We start from the raw sequence: 8471 nt of genomic DNA, 5'->3' as shown, positions 1-8471 counted from the left end.
CTCTGCTCAACCAACAACCATTGAGGAACTGGATCCTGTGAACAACTACAGGAGTGAGCTTGGAAGTGGATGCTTTCCCAGGTGAGCCTTGAGATGACTATAGCCCTGGCTGCAGGAAAGAGAACCTGAGCCACAGGACCCAGCTTCTACACGGTGCCCAGATTCCTGACTCACTATGAAATAATGAATGCTGTTTTAAGCCGCTAAGTGTTGGAGTAATTTGTTATGCAGCAATACATAACTGACACGAGTACTGATAGAAGACTTCTAGTCTTTGGGTACTTTTCTTTGACCTCTGTTGAAGAAAACCCCATCTCATTTATTGCTTCAAAAAGTAGAGAATCTCTATAAGGAACCCCATCACCCTGGGAAGTCTTAAGTGTCTTTATTGAACATTTTTACAAGAAACTGATTTGCTGAAGATGCTACTATATATCCCTATTGTGGGTCATAGAAAACATGTTTGTATTCATTCTTCCTTCCCACCAGCTCTGAGGAGGATGGAGGTGCTAGAGGAGCCCTTCAGTTTTGCTGAGCACCGTGATGGGCTTTGGGACGCAAAGCGGGGACAGCGCTGAGCCACAAGGACTGGCTATGTATCAGGGAGGAAGAGTCCAGGGGAGTCAGGCCCTGGGGGAGAGGAGCCAGGTGGGGTTTTGGGAGAGGAAAGGACCTGCTGCGGCTGCATGATGGAGATGGGGCTTTGGAGACATGAAGTCTACTAAGTGATTTTTAAGTAGTTCACTGTGGGGTGTTCAATAGAAATCCCTCGTCTGTGTTTCCTGGTACATTTTTAGTAAAGTCAACATTACTTCTTAATATTTTCCTGTGAGTGGATCTTTAGTGGAACTACCAGTGTTGAATTCTGTATTCAAATAGGGCTTGAATGAATTAAACACAGTTTCTGGAAGATGAGGGAATAGCTGACATGCATGTCACCTGGGATTGTGCTGGGTCAGCCCTGAGAAGGGCAGGGAGCTTTGATGGCCCTCACCTCCTGCTACATCTCAGCTGCTACCCGGACCTGGTGCCCAGCACCCCCATGCCCTATAGCTGCCAATGCTCACTCACAGGTACTCCCGAGCCTACCGCCAGGATACACAATCTGGCTTTTCTCTCCTTTCCTCTCCTTCTTAGACTCAGTGGTTCCCCATCTTATTCTTCCAGAGCCCTGACTTTTTTCCGCAAGAATTAATACTAAAGGTTTAATCTAATAAAGTGAATCTAAATCAATGTGTCGGCTCTCCCAGAAGAGAAAGGGCTTTCTTTTTCAGATCACCTAATGTCATGTTAGAGGGTCGTGATAGTCTTTACTCCTTCTCCCTGAGCTGTGTTATCTGGACATCTTGGACTGAAATGATAAATTTTAAAAGACATCCACATTTTCTATTCCATGGCAACAGATTATTTTTGCAAGTTTTAAAGGGATTTTTCACCATCTTTAAAAACATTTTCATCTGCTCATTTGGTTTTTAATCTTCACTAGGGTCAGCTATTTTTTTTTACTCACAGGAATGGAGCTGGGCCTGGGCAATCAGAAATGATTAGACCTGCATGGTAACCTGCAGACCCTAGGGTCTGAATTAAATGGCTATCCCAGTGACTGCCAAAGATGGGGAGCTGATGTGAAAATTGAAGCAATTACCTAGATCACTCAGGCAGAAGAATTTCTGAGGCTTTTTTTCCTTGAACAATCCAAATAATTGCTTCAATTTACACTTCTTCCTGGCAGTAGAGACTGGGACAGAAACAGCTCTCTAGGAGTGGGCTGAATAAAGAGAAGCAGTGTGCTCGGAAAATAATTCTGATAACTCAGGGGAGAGATAGGTGGAAAGAATTCACATGCTTTGGCCTTGATTCCTACCAGGCTCAAGCAAGTCCGAGTGAGACTGTTCTCATTGCCTGCATGATACAGATAATTCTCATTTTCTGTTTCATCTCAACAATGAAGCCTCAGGGCCATGCACGTGTTGCTGGTGGAGAGGCTCAAGCAAGTCCGAGTGAGACTGTTCTCATTGCCTGCATGATACAGATAATTCTCATTGTCTGTTTCATCTCAACAATGAAGCCTCAGGGCCATGCACGTGTTGCTGGTGGATATGTCAGAAGAAATTATGGCTGGGGAACTTCAAGTCTGTTTAAGCCCTCATCCTGTCTTAGTTGGTGAGTTTCACAGTTCATTAGCCACTCTCAAAGGACCTGCAAATCCTTGCTGTGAGAAGACCTTGCTGGGTCAGGAAGGAGAGGAGCAGGGAGGCACTCTCTTGGTAGAGCACACCATACCTGTTAATTTGACCATGAGCAAAAATCAAGGCAGCAGGACTTCCTCATTCCCTGAAGCTAATGATTTGTTTACTAGGACCCTCAGGGATTCATTTCTGCAACTGAAAATCCAAGTTTGTTGAAAGAATGGAAAGATGAATGCATGCACGAAAGACATTTATTGAGTTGCTACTTTGTGCCTGGCATTACACCAGACCTTGGAATGCTAATGTAACTTTGTATTAATGTAGGCCTTTTCTTTCTTTTTCTTATGTTTTCTTGGGAAGGGTAATTCCTCCATTCTCTTCACAGTCTCTTCCAGACTTTATTTCCAAAGCATTTTCTCAAATATTTCTCTTTCAATTCTCACTTATCCAGAATATATAATATTTTTAGCACTATTTCAACATATGGAGTAGGAAAAAAAATATTCAGAGAAGTTTAATATATTTTCCAGAGTCACAGAATTTGTTAGCAGCAGGCCTGGAATGAAAAATGAAGTATCCTGCACCCAAGACTCCATCTACACTGCAACTTTAAGGCTCTTATATTCATTCATTTGTCCTCGCCACTATCATGATTGCGATAGACATGGATCGATCATTCAGAAAATATTTTTCAAGCACAGAAAAAATACATGATCCCCACAACACACACAAAGGAGCAAGACATACACACAAGATAATTAACGTAAGGAAAAATCCTATGAAGTGGAAAGAACCTGAGCACAGCATCCAACAACAATATGAAAGTTATCACCAGGCAGCGAGTGGTCAGAGGGACAGACAACTTGAGTAGTGAGAGCGCTTGGGGCTTCAGGAAAGTTTCTTTAATTCTATTTTAATTCTTGTAACATAACATAAAATTTATTATTTTAACCATCTAAAAGTGTACAATTCAGTAACATTAAGTACATTCACAACGTAGTGCAACCATCACTGCTATCTAGTTCCAGAACTTTTTCATCACCCCAGATGGAAACCGTGTATCAGGAAGATTTTATAGAAGGTTTTATAGAATCTTAAGGGATAGCTAGGATTTACAGAGGCAGATAGGACAGGGGAAATCCACGGGGCATGTGCAGAGTCAGAGTTGACAGTGCATGTACAGTTGTGCAATGTTGGGAGGGTGGTGAGGATGGAGGGCTTGTGAAGGACTACTGAGCAGTGAGGGTGGGTGACCCGTGGGTATCTTCCCTGTGTAATGGCAGATTTGTCCTGCCCTTTCCCTTTCAGGGTTGCCTTCTTCTAATAGGTTTGGGGGAAGAAGTATTGGTCTCACATCCTCCCCTGAGGAAAGACCACCTCTCCTCAGTGGTGGTGATCCCAGACTCTCAGCTCTGCTGTGGATTGTCCACTCCATTTGGTCTCATCACCACCGCATGTCTGGGATTCTGGTCCTCCTGCAACAGGATGCTGCTGCTGCCGCCACCATGCAGATCTCAGCCCGGAACTGCTGGGGCAGTCGGCCCTCTGGTCTTCGCTCTGGACTGTAATTCCTTCAAGCACCACAGACATAAGACTGCGAGATACAGAGACTTCACAGCAGGAAATTTCACTGTGGGGGAAAACCCTCAAAACTAGATTCCAATTTTGACTTTTTCCCAGAGTCCAGGGCACCAGGACCACTCACAAGACATAATAATTCTCACCAGTACATTTTCTGAATCTTATTTATTGACCAAGCTGAATTGGCATCTAGACCAGTGCTATTCAATAAAAAATATGTGAGCTGCACATGTAAATTTCAATTTTCAAGAAGCCAATTAAAAAAAAAAAGAAACACAGGTGACATTTTATTTAATATCTAATATATTTTATTTAACCCAATATATTCAAAGTATTTCCACTTCAACATGTAACCATAAAAAAGAATTATGAATGAGATATTTTACACTATTTTTCATACTGAGTCTTCAAAGTCCTATTTTGTATTTTACCCTCACAGCACATCTGGTTTTGGACACTAAATTTTCATCAGAAATACTTGATCTGTATTTAGGTTTCATAAAACTTACGTTTGAAAGAGTAGATTCACATACCAACTTGTTGTAAGTACACTTAAATGTTTCCAATAACCAAATCGAATAGCTTCTAAATTTAATGTTAATGAATTAAAATTAAGTAAAATTAAAATTCAGTTCCTCAGTCAGGCTAGCCCTATTTCAAGTGCTTAGTACCTACCTGTGGCTAGTAGTGATTGTCTTGGACAGCACAGATCTAGAGAGTCTAAGGCCAGCAGGGCCAAGTGTTAATGGCCATAATTACTTGATTAGCTGTGTGTCCAAAGATGGTTCCAGGGTAGCCCAGTGATAAAATCCCAGTGTGGCCATGTGGCCATCAGGTTTTTTAATGATTGGATCCCAAATTGCCTTTTGATGTCATCCGTCGCTAATTCTACTCTGATCACTTTGGTCTCCTCACTGTCTCTTGGCATGTAAACTGAATCCAACCTCCATATAGTGGCTCTTGCTGTCCTCGTCTCTAAATAAGCTCTTGCACTAATTAGGATCCTTTTAGCTGCAAGTCACAGGAAGTCAATTTAAAGAACAGGCAAGTTTATTGGCTCATGAACAAGAAGTCTAGAGAAAGGTGGGCTTTGGGTTTGGTGGATCCCAGGGGCTTGATCATGAAATCAAGGACCCAAGTGTTCACAGCTTTGGCTTCATCTGAAGTCTAGTTCTCCATGGTCACAGAATGTCTCCAGTAGCACCTGGCATTGAATGCCATCTTCTAGCCAGGGAAGGAAAGGCTGAGTAATAGAATTTCTTTCCAAAATTTGGCAAATTTTTGCTTTTGTCTCCTTGATTGCATCCTGCTCATCCCTGAACAAATCACTGGCAAAAGGGTGGGATGGTCATGTTTGACTGAGATTAATAAGGGCTTATCACTGGATCAGGAGACAATTCCACAAATTATGTTCTTGCTACACAATAGGAAAGAAGAGAAATAGATGTCAGGGAATCAATCCCAATGACCAAAACCTCCTTTTTACTTTTTTATCTTTTAAAAAAATTGTTGTAAAATAGAAGAAACATAATATTTACCATTTTAACCATTTTAGGTGTATAGTTTAGTGGCATTAAATACATTCACATTGTTTTGCAAACATCACCACCATCCATCTCCAGAACTTTTTTCATCTTCCTGAACTAAAATTCCTAAACAACAACTCCTCACTGCCACCAACCCTTGGCAACCATCAGTCTACTCTCTGTCTTCATGAACTTGACTACTCTAGGTACCCCATTTAAAAGGTATCATACAGTATTTGTCCTTTTGTGACTGGCTTATTTCTCTTAGCATAATGTGGGTGTGGTTGAGGTCTTCGCCCCCCCACACCAGCTTGGGAGCCCAGGGTGCTTCTGGCAGTGGCTCAGTTGTTGTCACTGGGCTGGATGTGGAGTTGGGGTGGCATGGCTGAGGCCCTTGGCACCCCCTATCCTGGCTCAGGAGGTCAGGGCACTTGGGGCAGCTGCCTAGAGGTTGTTGCTGGGCTGGATGCAGATGTCGGCAGCCCCAGGTTGGCTGTTGTTGCTTTTTAATAGTTGTAACTTGGTTGATTGTGGGAGAGGGTGATGCTGGGGACTGTCTTTTCTGCCATCTTGATCTGGAAGTCTCTGATAGTGTCATTTGACGCACGAAAAGTTTTTACCTAATTTTCTTTTGTTGCCTGTTTTTTGGTGTCCCTTTAAAACTTTTTTTTGGATCCTACTTAGCCCATTTTCTCTATTAAGGCTTCTCAGATACCAGTGAACACTTTATCATCTATACTCTAACTTGTTTCTAAGTTACTTGTGGTCAGTGACTTATTTTGCAACCTCCTCTCAAATGGTGAGGGCCTTGGAAAGGGTTCACTTAATAAATCTAAATGTACAGAGTGGCAGCAAGTGCTGTTTGCTCAGTTAATAGCTGGTGGGTGTATAGTGAGTGAATGCATCAAGAGTGAAGCCAGTGACACAAGGCAGGTCTCTGTCCACCCGAGGTTATCCATGGCTCTGACCTTCACAGACCAACCAGTGTATGTGAGTTTCTGGGCATCCTCTGGTGGGCCCAGGGAAACTGGGGAGTGTACTGTCCTTTCCCATATATTATAAAGTTGACAGCTGAAGGTGGTGGGTCTCTGAGCCACAGCATGAAAATTGACTTTAGTAGGTCTGTCTTCTCAGCTAGGTAGAGAACTTGCATTCTCAGGTATGCCTGTATTTAAGCAACAGATGCATTCCTAAAATTAACTAAATAACTCATTTGTTTTACCATCATTTGTTCAGCACCTAACAACAATAATTTTAATAATATCTAACATTCAAGAGCTTATAACATGTATATACAGGCACCATGCTAGGTGCTTTAAAAGAATTATTTTTTAATTTCCTCAAAAATTCTGAGATGATATTATTCCGATGATAGGGATTAGGAAACTGAGACTTAAAGAAATTAAATACCTTGCCATGGGTTGTAAATCTAGTAAGGGACAGAGCCGGGATTCATACTCAGGTATAGCTTCCTCCTAGGGTGGATTCCTTATTCGATATTCAGCCAACTATGTGCTAGATGATAGAGATATAAAGGTTAGGTGGGTATCACTGCATGTGTAGTGATGGAGATAGACACAGGAGATTAGGGGGACACTACGGAGGGCCACTGACCTTATGTGGCTGTTTAGTGAGTCAGGAAAGTCTTTGTGAGGAAGAAGGGTTGCGCCAAGTCTTAGAGGAAAAGATAGTGTTGGACAAATAGAGTGGACACCCAGATGTTCTGCCAGCACAGCACCACACCCTTTAAGGGAATAGCATCCCTCTTCTCGTGGGAACCTTTCACCAAGGGATTCCTCCACAATCTTATAAGATCCCTGCCTCTGGCTGATTGGTCTAGGGGTAGACACCTACCTAAGTCTAGGCTAATTATAGACTTTGTTTACGATTTTTCAAATCAAAACTGAACAAACATCTATCCTTATCTAGTGGTAGACGTTAAAGAATAAAACCCAGGGGCTATTGGCAGCTGGGCTTCCTGACATGTGGAGGGGTGATCTAGAGCAAGAAAGGGTGAAGTTAGTACACAGAGAGAAAAGGCTATCAGAAAGAATCCTGGTAGCCTGCTTTCTCCCTGGCTTGGTTGTTTACTTATTTCTTGAATAAGCAAGCTCAATCTGTGTTCTTCTGATAATTTTTCCTTTTGCCTCAGTGGCTTCAGTCAGTCTCCATCACTTTCCATCATGAGAGCTCTAATACAGTTACTTAGCAATGGGCATAAATAGGGGACTACAGGAAAGCAAATGTCCTCAACAAAGTATCAGAAGCAAGAAGAGCAAGAGGTGAATGGAGGAAGTCACATATAATTTAGTATTTGTCAGAGTGTAAACATCAAGACAAGAATTGGCAAGAGATGAAGCTAAATACGTAGGCAGAAATCCGATCCTGGGGGACTGGGCATAGCCTGTATAGGACTTTGGACTTGATCCTGTATATATTCTGTTCATTCTGCAGGGTTCTAAATAGGCATTAAATGAAGGTACTGTAAACTGATCTATAATTATTAGTTACTGAGATGTTCTTAACTGGGAATCACAGGCAGACTTCAATTGTCCCTGAACTCTCTGAAATAGCATGAATAATCTGTGCGTGTGTACGGGTTCATTTATTTTCTATTTCCTATTTTTGCTGTAGGAAAGGTCCCTAACATTACTCAGATATTAATGGAGCCCCTGACCCAAAATATGTTATGAACTGCTATTGATATGAACAGGCATTTTTCTGGTATAATTGGCTTCCAAATATCCACGCAAATCTCATTTCCCTTTGCTTTCCTCACAACTCTTAACCAAACTGTTCAACAGAGAGAAAATGCTCAAAAACTGTTGGATTGGACACTGCCTTAAGAAGTGATTCTTCTTTGGGATCAGAGAAAGATGCAAAAGAGATGATACAGACTTGGTTATTTATAGAGACTTTAACCTGGAATATTGGATATGACCTTTCTCCTGTTCTTAGCTTGGGCAGCCAGACCGGACCTACAGGCTCTCGGAGGTCGCACCCGGGGCACCGCTGTTGTCCACGGAAGGCAACTGCTACCTATGCAACTAACTGCAAGTATCCTTGTCCTTCCACCTGCAGGTGGAGCGACTACAAGTCCCGGCGTGCGCCGCGCCCAGAGCAGGGGCGGGGCGGATCTCCGCAGTGACGTCACCGTCCCGGGGCGGGCCGGGGG

The sequence above is a fragment of the Galeopterus variegatus genome, unplaced genomic scaffold (genome assembly GCF_000696425.1).
Source record: "Galeopterus variegatus unplaced genomic scaffold, G_variegatus-3.0.2 Scaffold2946, whole genome shotgun sequence".
In the NCBI taxonomy this organism is placed as follows: Eukaryota; Metazoa; Chordata; class Mammalia; order Dermoptera; family Cynocephalidae; genus Galeopterus; species Galeopterus variegatus.
This window is presented reverse-complemented; position numbering follows the sequence as displayed.